Below are 13,531 nucleotides of genomic sequence, written 5' to 3'. Positions count from 1 at the left end.
TTAAAAGAAAATTGCGGAGGTGGACCTAATCTAAAAAAATACCTATGTCTAATATTAATCATATGAACAAAAGAATTAAATGAAATATAAATTTTTTATTTTGTTTTTTGTTTTACGTTCACAAACTATATTTACAATAAGTGGGTTAAAATTTGGTGGCTCCCTTATTTACGCTGTATGAATAAAAGGATATCGTTTCTGAAACGACCGTACATATAAATTTGATTTTGTTATGTTTCCTCCTATGAAAACTTGATTCATATTTTCACAATTCTTAATCTCTCCCCCTTTCTATTTATATAGCTCTAGGTAATTACACCTATTGAGCTTATCATAACTGCAATACTCCGAACACAGCACCTTTTTAAATATGTTACTGAGGCTTTTCTCATTTAGACGCTGTCTATTACACTCTGTAATATATATATATATATATATATATATATAAAACACTTTTGAATAACACCGAACGTAGTGCCATAATTAATTGCTGAGGGCTTTGTTTTGTTTTTTCTATAGTTCAAACATAAACCATTAAAAGGAAATATATATCAAGAAATATATTACTTATTTCCCGATGGTTTTCTTTTTAAATATTGAATGAATAAAATGATTTCGTATCCGAAACGATCGTACATATAAACATGATTTTGTTATGATTCCTCTCATCCTTCCTATTTATATATATATATATATATATATATGTTCATTTAGTTGTATTACACTCTATAATATATATATATATATATATATATATGTGTGTGTGTTCCTTTTTACGAACAAACTTGTTTTAACGTTTCAAAATGATTTGTAAGAGTTTTTGGTGCTAGTGCAGAGAGTGATCCGCGCAATTTTTTAAATCGTAATCCAAGTTAAATTAAATTTTTTTTTTAATTTTTTTATTCAATTGTAAGGTTAAAGTATAAATTAGGTACAAAACACCCTCCCCTTCCCATGTTAAGAATGACTTTTTAAATAACCTTATTTACGTCCGGATCACTCTCTGCACTAGTACCGATTTTTTTTTTTTTTTTTTTTTTTTTTTTTTAACAACAGGCAACTTTTGTTAGTTCATCTGATTTTTTTTTTATTAATAATAAAGCTAAGTACAGCCGTCATTGAACCAAAAAATGACCCAGACATAACCATTAAACGCGCCGATAAATCTAATATATTCGTCATATTAAGAAATTACTAGAAATTCTATCCGATACATCTAAATTAAAAAATAGAAAGGAAATCCTACCGAACAACTCAAAATAAATTTTTACAAATTAATCACAGTTAACAACGCACACATCGACTCCATTGATCTACACAAAATTATGGGCCAATATAGACCGGGCTATATAAATAGGGAAATGTAAAAGTACATAAAGAAACTACTTCGTCCTATTATTTCGCAAATGCCTACACTCGTTCATAAACTCACAAAAAAAACCATCATAAACTAATTATGCCGCATTTACCCCCTAGGTATAGAGTTAATTCCTCGGAAGATGTAATAGACATACTTTATTCAGTAAAACCCAAAAATGAAATTCTAGCTTCACTTGACTTTGAAAGTCTTTTTACAAATGTCTCTGTTCATAAAACTATAGAGATAATATAATAATCCCAATCCCCTCCCACTTAAAATCGACCCAAACACACTACGAAAAATTATTAATCTCCGGCACCACTGAGGTCCCCTCTATATCAGCTTGGCGGAGTTTTAATGGGCTCGGCTCTAGGCCCGTTGTTTTCCGAATTTTATATGACTAATCTGGAAACTATAATCTTTAATATCATACCTAAACAATCCATCTGTTAAGTACGTCGATGGTATACTTCTATTAATAAAAAAAAAATTACAGGAACTAAATTAAAATCGCACTTGCAAATAATGTCCTAAATTTCACGCATGAAATATATATAAATATCACTATTCTCTTCCTCGATATGGAAATTAAGTTGACACCGATATATACACACACACACACTCTTACTCACACACACACACACACACTAGCAGACCGCCCGGCAATGTCCAGTCATAAAATACGCTTAAATATATTTTGCTTAATGCAGAATTCGTATTTATTATTATATTGGACCCAATATATAGTAATGATTTAAAAGGTGTTACAAACATGACTCGCAAGCAACCACCGAGAATCGAAACCAAAATATTAACCCTATGATTTACTTTTTCCTTTGGTGTTAATGACTGAGCTATGGAGACCTGTTCACTACAAGACTAAAAATTAAAACCTGAACCAACAGCAATTACGTTACGCATGCATATTCGTAATGCGGTCGTTTGACCTTTATTTGGCAAATTCAATTTTATAATTTTCACACTTTTACACCGATTTTCTCCGGCTTAAAACCCATATAGTTTCGCATGGGTTCGAAGACCCTATATACAAAGTTTCATTTTGGTAGGCAATTTTTTAAACAAATATATATATGCATACATAAATCTATATATATATATATATATGAGGTTTGTTTACTACAAACATTTTATGCAAGTATAAATCATGTAGAATATCTGTATGAATATAATTACACGTAATAGTTAACTAAAGATGATCATCCCATAAAGAAAACGAAAAAGCTAATTGGGAATTAATTAAAATGAATGTTTAAAAGAATATGCAAATTAGCTAGATCTTTTGCAGATGAATGCAATTCCAGACGCATATAAAACAAAGTTGTATTTTGTTGTTTTTAATGTGAATATCAATACACGAAACCCCCAAATTCATATCTATATCATAATGGTCTCTAGCAAAATACTCTGTTAATTTTTAGTCTAAAGACTTGAAACTTGATAAATCGTGTATATAGCCCTGTGAAACAAATTCGATTTGGTTTTTACTCGGAAAACTAGCTTCTAAATGAGAAAAACATCAAAATTTGAAACTTGGCAGGCAGGAGTTGACTTAATTTATATCTTTACGCATTCGTAAATATACATTTATACGTTAAATTGCGTTATTTTTTTTTTTAGTTTTGATATCGATGTGTCTTCAGCTAAGGTGGTAGAGAATAGAGCTAAATAATTTTGTTCTGATAGTTCATGGCATCCGAGTAATTTTCTTTCTGCGTTTGAAATCACTACCATATATTGGGTACAATATAATACTCAATAGAGAATGGGTTTAAAGATAATAAATAGGAAATCTTCATAAATTAAAAGGCGTATTTTATGATTGCGCAACGCTGGGTGGCGTGCTAATCATCTCTCATCTCTGTCGTCTTTCAGGACGTTTCACCACCGAATCTGCACGACTTCTTCAGTTTTCTCGATCACCCATGACAACTTGCAGGTCCCGAACACTTTCCAATCCTGTGTCCTATATAGTCAATTTAGGTCATTAATCTTCTACCATGGTTTGGGTGTCCATCTGTTGGTATCAAGAGAACTAGCTTGCTTGCTTCCTCTTCGCCGTGTCTCATGTAGTGGCCGGCTACTCTCATCCTTTTCTGCTGTACTTTCAGTAATACTGGTGGTAGGTCACCATAAAGCTGTTGGTTTGCTGCGTAGCTCCTCCGTGATGTTCTATCCTAAGCATCCGTGCATAACAGCCATCCGGTCTGTTCTTCTACATGTGGAGCAGCGCCTCATGCTTTTATGCAATGCGCAACCGAAACTTCACTAGGAATACATGCGAATACAGCACCAGGGTTCAGGTGGCGTGCTATTTCTATTGTAAAAATCATCAACCTTAACATTTCTAATAGAATGCCTAATCTTTCAAGAAATCGACTTATTTCGGATAAAATTTTACTTAGTACAATAATGCTTTCGTTTGTGCATGTTATAGAGATGAAATTATGTCTATGTATGCTAAGATGGATAAATCAGATACGGACTATTATTATTATTATTATTATTATCGTCATCATCTCCTCCTCCTCACATGTGTTATGCGGATATTACTTCTAACAGTTTTCTCCAGAAATTATAAATTTATCTTATGAAAAATACAAATGATAAAAGAGTACTGCGTACATTTTTAAGCAATTATCCCTGGGGAATTCTATAAAGTAATCCTTAATATCTTTACATAATAATAGTAATTTTTTGAAATATAAATACAAAAAAATCTGATTTAATTGTCCCTTACCTAAACCAAAACTTAATTACGTCTATAAATATAAAGCGAAAATGAATGTATGTATTATGTGTGTGTGTTCGCTTTTTCTGTATGTCTACAAAAGGCTTTTATTCAGAAGCGGTCGGTCGCCTAACAATTTTTTAAAACTTTTTATATCGCATATAAATCGTAATAGCTCAGAGTTAACAACGAAGCTCGCATGTCTATTTTATTTGCTCGACTTTGGGAAGATAAATATTCAACATTTGTCGCTCGCCGCATGTGGTTTAGTCTTTTTCCTATAACATAACATCTTGGGAAGCGTTCCCGCAGTAAATGAAATACTATCCCGCAGTCAAACTTGACCTTATTAACTCATTAAAACAGGCACCTGCCAAATCAAAGTAATTAAATAAATTCAAACGTGTTTCCGTTAGCATCTCGCGGTGGGCAATGGTTAACATGGCACGTTTTTTTTGGGGGGGGGTTTCACACTTTAATTTACAACTTTGCCTCAAGGGTTCGGGTTCGATCCTCATGCTTACCTACCAAAACATTTTTAACCCCACCCTCACCCCGGAGTTTCCACTCACACCTCCAAACACCCGAGAAACGCCGAGTTCCCCTCGCTAGTCTAATAATAAAACTTAAAATCTTAACGCAGATTGAATTCTAACATACTTATCTTGAGCAATTGTAAGTGCATATATTATAAGAGTATATGCCCTTTCTATAATAACTGTATGCACATTGATGTGATTTTAAGTATGAATAAATCGAATCGTATAAATAATATTAAGTACCACAATTTATAATAATATCAATACTGATAACAATATTAATACTACCAGCAATAGCTATGATTTCCGTATTGCTAAGTGTATCGGGATTATACAGAGAATACCAATACCATCGATATAAACAAAAAAAAAACAGGATATAGTCTCCATTTAAAATCTAATTAAGAATAGAATCTTCATGCAGCATGATGCTTTCACTAATGAAAAACAAGCGGAACCACTCCTAAAATGGGCATCATAATGAAATAGTAACCTTAGAAAACATGAAGCGACCATATTTGATTAGGTTGCGTAAATTCGTCTGATTTATTACAGACGACTTCGTAAAACGTTGACCCCTTAGCGAATATGGCGGACTTTTTCCTTAGTTTTTTTTTTTTTTTTTTTTTTTTTTTTTTTAATTTTGTTAAAATGTTTTTGACTCCCAATGGGGTATATATTTAATTGCCGCCCACATCGGCAATATTTGGCACAAGGCCTGGAAAGTGGGATACCCGCAGGCTCCCCTAAAGGAGGGGCACTCCTGCAATTTTAAAAATTGCCTGTGTAACCCCGTCGGCATTCCCCGGTCGGGGCGCCTAAGGCAGCAAGCAATAAACTTGCCCCACCGGAAAGCCCGGTGGCAAGGCCTGGGAGGGTGGACCGGCTAGGTATTACCCAGGCGGTGTACCTCAGTCCAACAGGTGCTGGGCCGGTTCCCGGCCCCTCACCTATTGGGCTGAGTGTAAAGTGACGAATCCTTGACTGGTACTACGCTGTCTCCCTGCAGCCGAAGCCGCGAGGAGACATCCCATCAGCATGGAAGACTCACCAATGATTTCGACGATCGTTTTTATAACCACAAGTTATAATAACCAAACAATCAGAAGCTTCCAAATTTACATTAAACATTGTCGAATTTTGGATTCAATCAGTTCGCCGTCACGAACCTGCATTTGATTCCCCACCGCCATCTTTGTTACTAGGAATTACTTAACACGGAACTGTACTGATTCTTCACCGCCATCTTTGTTACTAGGAATTACTTAACACGGAACTGTACTGATTCTTCACCGCCATCTTTGTTCCACACGATGTCTCAACACTTAGCAAATTTATTTATTTACTTTTTATTTTTTTTTTTTAATTTTAAGTGCAAACTAGTCACAGCTTTTCAAGGTCCTTTAGGATATGGTTTAACTGAGTTTCACAGGTGGGCGGTTAAACAAGAATTTGTTTACACGGTATTTAAAAACGGCAATGTTTTAGTCAGCTAAGAAGCAGTTCCATGGTACTATTTTCCACAAAGGGGCAGTTCTCGGGAAAAAATTTGACATTAGGAAATTCTGTTTTGAGAAAGAAAAATTATTTAGAGCGGTTGTAAGTAGACGAGTTTAACTTGTGCATTTTTTACGGGGGGGGGTGCAGGGATTAAAGTTCCAGCGAATTGCCTGCAATGACAATTATGACAGAGTAGAGAAAGATTGACAATGATTTTTTTTTTCTATGAGAAAGGGATTGTGAGAAGAGGAAAAGAAAATTGCTCATACTTGCTGCGAATTCATCATTTAAAGTCCTTGTCCTGATATCACAGGTAACATGAATTAGAACAAATAGATAGAAGACATTGCCAAAGTTGCTGCAAAGAAGGTAGGCTCTCTCTACAACGTTAGAAAACTAGTCACACCTGAGAGTATTCGATATCCATATACATTCGCAATTCGCTTATTCATGTATTGTTGCATCAACTACTTACCTCTTTGTTGTATAGCGGTAAAAAAAAAATGTTTCCAATCTAATAGATAACGTATTATCAACCAAGCTAAAACCCCTGTCTCATCGCCGCAATGTTGCGTCCCATGTCCTTGTTTTTTTTTCCAATATTTTAATCGAATGTAATCAGATAAACTCGTAACAATGATGTCCTCTCAACGTAAATATCTCCAGATTAATCCGACAAGCAACAAAATTCCCCGCCTTCATTGTAGAGATCCCCGGATGCCGGAGAGCTTTCTACTCTAAAGTTTTCTTCTGGGAAACTGCTAGACATTGGAATCTCCTTCCTGTACTCTGCTCTCATCATTGTATTAACACGCAGAAGTTTAAATGTAATGTCAACAAACATCTCGTTGCTCAACTCTCTACTGAGTGTCCCTGTAAGTATAGTCCCTAATGCTCAGCAGCAAAGTGCCTTGTGTGGGGTGAAGATGAGTTAAAAAGAAAAATTTCGAGGTCGCTTTTGTACTTTGTGAAGGCAGGAAAACTTACTCTAAGCGTTACTTCCTCTGATGTGACAACGGTAAAAAGCAAAAGAAAATCACAACCTGAAAATATGTTTAATTTATACTATAGATCTCGCCTGTATGTATGTCTAAAACTTTTGACAGAGGCGACGGATTTTCACGAAATCGGTATCGTGTTGAAGCTCGACCCTTCGGACGACAACTATTGAAAAATTGGCCCAAAACATTAATTCATTCACTTTCAACTGGGAACTTTTCAACATGGAGAGGTCGCTTTTTTCGTCGATATTTTCAAGTCATCCCCTCGTTTCGATTGTCTAGCCTTAATTTAAACTTACGTCACTTCCGGTTTGGCGATGGGCGCAACAGCTAACACGTCACGTTTGTTTGTTTGTTTTTTTTTTTGTTTTTTTTTTCGTTTTCTTTTCCTCCATCGCGGTACAAGTTCGATCCTGCCTGCCTACTACCACTTTTATTTATTTAGTTATTTATTTTCTGTGCTCACAATTTTTTTTTTTTTTTTTTTTTAATCAACCAACACCTCTGCACACACCTCCAGTTTCTTTTCCGCCTTCGCATCACGGGTTCGATCCTGCCTACTACAACTGTTATCGCTCAACACGCACCCCCAAACACCCGGGCAACCAGGCTAGTCGTTAATAATTCAGATATATTTTTTCGCAGAAAATAAAATAAAGATGTAAGTGGAATGTGGGACTGCCGTCTACGTCACCGCAATATTTAGGGTTCGTCCTGGTATCCCCCATAACGACTTATCCATTTCGTTTGTCGTACACTCATCGAAAAGCGGCCATTTATTTTATTTTTTATTTTTTTTATAGCAAATTGGTGGCCGGCCTAAGCGAATAAAAAAAATAAAAAAACATACGACAATCGAAGCAAGAAAATCATCCGTCAATGTCCGAACGATGAAGACAAACAAACAAAAAAGATCTATATAGACAACAGTTGAGAACAAAATGAAAAAAAAAAAAAAAAAACTAGAAAAAAATAAGATATTCATGGGTGCGTGAGACGCGGTTGCATGAAGAGACGTCTTTATCCGGTGTGATAGAAAGAGACAACAAAAATACGTACGTGCGCCGCTTTGGTGCGCGCGTACATGTATACCTACCTACACACACATATATATATATATATATATATATAAACTTTTTTTTATTGCTTTTAGAAGATATGAATATATATCACGCACATACATTATTTATATATATAAATCATACATATATATATATATATATTAGTCATCCACATACAGTGCTGTTTCGCTGTTTCACAGCTCATCAGTGCGGCTAGACAGGCAACTACCTCAAGCCAGGATTGAAACCCGACCGTCTGTACGACAGTCAATGCTCCTAACCACTACGCTATCGGCGGCTGCTGAGCGAGTCGTGAGTTTAACGATGTTTTGACATCGTCCGAAATACCTAAGCTCGATTTGTTTACATAAAGAGCGTCGCTTATACGCTAATGGTAATTCGTGTATCACTTCTCAATATGAACTCAAGATGAGGAGCATTATAGTCATCCACATACAGTACGGTTTCGCTGTTTCACAGCTCATAATTAGCCCGTTAAAAATGGGCAAAAGTATAACTTGTTCATTGACTTAGAATGAATGCTTTATTCCATCAGGATTTGGCCCTGTCGGTGGTGCATTAGAATACGCAGACTGCCCCCCCCCCTGCAGAGGGCAAAAGTCCCTCAATGGGGGTCCTGGATATGACCTTAAACTATATCCAGTGGTGAGGCCCTAGCTTGTGGCCTTTGGGGAGTGTGGAGCCACCCTTTAATTACGATTGCTCTCAGGTCCACTCTGACCCGGAGTGCTAGTACCTGTTAGGGTCCCAACTATGGGTTAAATAGAAACCGACGTGAAAACAACAAATATATTCTATTTAAAAAAATGTTCTTCAAAATCTTTGGATTCGGCATTAAATAACCCAAAAAGGGTTGATATGCCGTAAAACAAAAACAACTAACCATCCATCAGGATTATTGACTATGGTTAAATTTGTGCTCATTTTTGCATCAAATATTAATTTAATAATAATCCGTATTGATAGCTATTAATCTCTTGTTCCCCGTCATGTTTCTATCTCAAATATTTTCCCTTAATCGTTCGAAACCGGTCAGCTACTTTTTTCTCTTCTTTTTTTTTTTTTTTTTTTTTTTTTAAGTCCTCATGATTAATAAATTCGGTCTGTACATAACTATTAAATTATGTACCCTGAAAAGTGTGTGTGTGTGTGTGTGTGTGTGTGTGTGTGTGTGTGCGTGTGTGCGCCTTGGTTTTATTTTCGTCAACCGCGTAACTGTAACTTTCGCATCTCGTATTTTTTATTTTAGTCTTAGCATTCCTGGAGCAATGTTAATCTAGTTCTTGATGGCGTGTCAAGTTAGGTGTTGAAGCTTACGTTTGCTCTATATGTATGTAGGAGCACTCAGGAAATATTTGTGCGTTTAATGAATCGTATGAATGCATATGTTCTATTTTTGCATGTATATGTTTGAAAATTTTTTTTTTTTTTTTTTTTTTTTTTTTTTTTTTTTTTGCTAGTCAGTAATGATAAACGACACTCTCAAAAGTCTTTACCTCTCGACTCGGTATCAATAAGCTTGGGAAGAAGTTAACTTTGCAAGCCTACAGTTTTATTTTTTTTTGTTTGTAATTTCTTTTGGACAGTTTAATATTTAGTCGATAGTCAGTTCCGTTGATGTGCGCTAGCTTAGAAACGCAAGTTAAGTTCTATTATCTTATTATTATTATTATTATTGGCTCACATGGAGCTTTCACACAAGTCAACAAACGATCTGATTGGAAACCTGTGGTGTTCTCTGGAATCTGAGTGACAACAAGTCTCCCCAGACGTCCAGCTCTCTCCACCTCCTTCGATACCATTTGCAAATTAATTTGCATCATCGCAACAGCCTCTTACGATTGATTTCTCACTGGCAGTGGCCATTGGTTTATACTCGAATTTGAGTGGCACTAAGCCTCCCCAAGGTCCCAGTTCTCTTTGCGCTTGTCCAGCCGAGGTCTGGTTGGCGCTCGCTCCTCGGTCTTTCAGTCCTTATTGACCCTTCTCGGCCCTTTGATATCCCTTTTTTATTGGGAGGAACGGTGATGAGACAATGGGGGGGATGCATGGTGGGAGTATAGAACTTGTAGATATGCAACTTCGGTGTTCTTCATTCCCTGTAACGCTTATTCGTTTAATGTCTTCTTGTATTATTCTCCGCATTCAAGGGTTCTCCTTAATATTTCAGCTGTGAACATTATCGTTAGTCGTTGTATTTTTGCAGTTATTCCTCAGATTCCAATTTCTGACATTCTTTTTTTCGAAGTTTTTCGGAATTGTTCCTAGTGCTCCTACTATTATCGGTACTATTTTGATTTTCTTCATCATCCAAATCCCTTTTAACTCTCTGGCTAGCTCTGTATATTTGCTCCGTTTCTCCTTTTCTTTAATACTCACCCTGTGGTCAGTTGAGACAGCAAAGTCTACGGTTTCACAGGATTTTTCTTTCTTGTTAATTATTGCGACATCTGGTCTTCTTGTTTGGATGGGTTTGTCCATCTGTATGGACAATAGGGTTTTGTGGTTCTCGTTTTAAAGTGCTGTTGCGTGTTTATGCTTGTACCATTTGTCTGTACGCTCAAAATGCAGTCGTTTGCACAATTTCCAGTGCACCGTCCACCCACTTGGTCATGCCTGTTTTTGTATTCCTTTTGGGCCAGTTTGCTGCATTCACTTACTATATGGTTTATCGTTTCGTCTCTTTGTCCACATAGTCTGCATGTGCTGTTTTCTTGTGTTTTATCGATCCTTGATTTGATATGGCTGGTTCTTATCGAGTTATCTTGTGCTGCAGTTATTAGAGATTCAGTTTCTCGGTTTATATCTCCTTTTCGCATCCATGTCCAGGTCTTTTTGTTATTCTCATCTTTTTTCATTCTTATGAATCTTCCTATTATTATTATCATCATTATTATTATCATTATTATCATTATTATTATTATCATCATTATCATTATTATTATCAGCAGCAGCAGCGATTGTTAGAGCGCGGTTGGGACGTGTTCAGTTATGAATGTAATAGTTATTTGCCCCCTTGCACGCAACATCATGGACAATATAGTTGTGGGTTCGATCCTTGCTGAAATCAAGCCGTGCTGATAACTGAAACCACCGTCTATGGATAAATTTTATGTAAAAAAAAAAAAGAGATGGACGGAATTATCTTATTTTTTGTTATGATTGGCCGTGGTGGTAATATGAGGATGCGTCTCGTAAGCACACAAGACGCTTCGCGGCTTTGACTGATGGACAGAAAGACGAATTGAATGCGACTCTCCGGCGAGGGGGTTGCATTTTCACAAAACTGACAACTCTGGACATTCATTGGTAGAACGCAGAGACGGGAGGCGCTGCAGGGTCAGCAGTTTTGGTTGGCCCATAAATCAGATACGACATCGAGGCCGAATACACTGACAACAAAAAATGCGGACAGGCCCAAGTTCAAATTCATCCTCATATTTCTATTGTGTGTGTGTGTGTGTGTGTTTTACGTGAAATAAAAAATATATATGGTATTTGTAAATGTGGAATGTGAGACGTCATCTTTACTATTTTCATACATTTGCAGGCGCGCGCGCACACACACACACACACACATATATATATATATATATATATATATATATATATATATATATATATATATATATCTCGTATTAATATTTTTAAACCAAAAATTTTAATATTATAAAATATATCGAAATTCGGTAATTGTTCATATACCAAGAAAAGTTGAGTCGAAATAAATTTACTCGGTTAATAAGCTTCAAGACTATAAGTTTTTTTATAATCGAGCATTCATGATATTTTCACAAAATCAAGACAAAATCAAGGATATTGACATTTTTTTTTTATTATGTCACTTCAATCCTAGACAACTTATCCTGTCTTGATAGAGTTCAAAATAGACTTCGTGGCCTCGTAGAAGATGTCCTTTTATCTTCCCTGCAACCTCTTTCCCACAGAAGAGATGTTGCGAGTTTGTCTCTGATTTATCGTTATTTTCATGGCAAGTGCTCGACTGAGCTCCAATATATGCTCCCCCCTCGCCAAACTATCACAAGAAACACTCATCTAGCTGAAAACACTATCAATAATTCCTCCCACTTTTTATCTGTGTATAAACCTAAACGTAGATTCCATGAACAAAGCTTCTTTCTTAGAATTGTCTTCCGTTTTCTTGCTTTTCAACTGACTACAATATGGTTGTCTTCAAGTCCAACGTAAACAAGTTTTTTGATGAACCGTTCAACTTAACAAATGTACCGAATTTCCATTACTAACGATTATTTTCTTCAATTGTCCACTGTACACTCTTTATGCCTTATCCACGAGTGGCCTCTTGGCCTTGATTAGTGGTGATGCCAATGTAAAATAAATAAATTTTCTTGTAGAATTTGCATTCAAATTTTTTTTTTTTTTTTTTTTTTTTTTGCAACTGTTCGAATGCCATAAGAAATGTTTATACCGCTAAGTAGTTTGTAGTCGACCAAACTTAATAGGGGTTTCATTGAAATGAGAGAAAATGCCTGTGTTTGGCTAAGTGAAAGTGATGATAACAAATGTATTGATTAAAAACAGAAAAATAATTCAAAACCGCGTAGAAATTACTCGGAATTATTTTTTTTTCTGTTTCAGATATACATGGGAAAAGGGAATTGGAGACGTTACCATTTCGCATGCACATTTAGTCAATAAGTTGTATTAAAAGGGTCACATTTGGTCACAGAACTGCCATTTGCTTTTTACTTATTTAATTCAGTTGAGGGCTTGCTAATAAATTAGGGGGGGGAGGAATTAGAGACTACATGCTAAATATAGCGATAATAATTGAAGCGGGCGTAAGGAATTGTTTAGATTTTTTTCGGGGAGCGGGGTAAACTCAAATCATGGATAATATTTGTTTTTCTCAAAAGTGTTAACAAATATATAGATTAAAACCAGTAAAAAAAAAAACTTGGAACATTGAAAATCATGTGGGCATTATTCCAATTTATTTTTATCCTAGTTTTATGTTTCAAATATAACTGGGGGAGGCACTTAAACATATTTCCTACGTCTGCGCTTACGGACCGTGCAAAAGCCTTTGGGTAACAGTTCTTATGGGAAGAGATCTTTCTTAACTATTCTGTACTTTCACATAATAATTTAGAAAACAGAAGATATGGTAAAAATTAAATTTAACTTAAAAATCCTAACAATCACTCGGCAACCTAATGCACAACTTAAATGAGAAAAAAATACTCGGCAGATCGAGAAAATCAACAGACAAAATAAAGGGAATTTCTGTATTTGATCAAACGTGCCTTGATAACTTT

General features: G+C 35.7%; 1 long non-coding RNA gene across 1 annotated transcript in view; it reads left to right on the top strand.

Moving 5' to 3' along the window:
- LOC145280238 (uncharacterized) overlaps positions 1-13,531 on the top strand; it is a 357,840-nt gene that overhangs the window by 759 nt on the left and 343,550 nt on the right. The gene's annotated exons all lie outside the window — the stretch shown is intronic.

Source organism: Euprymna scolopes, chromosome 7 (assembly GCF_053919585.1).
Source record: "Euprymna scolopes isolate OS-2025 chromosome 7, ASM5391958v1, whole genome shotgun sequence".
NCBI lineage: Eukaryota > Metazoa > Mollusca > Cephalopoda > Sepiida > Sepiolidae > Euprymna > Euprymna scolopes.
Note: the sequence above shows the minus strand (reverse complement) of the source record. Positions and strands in the feature narration are given on the sequence as shown.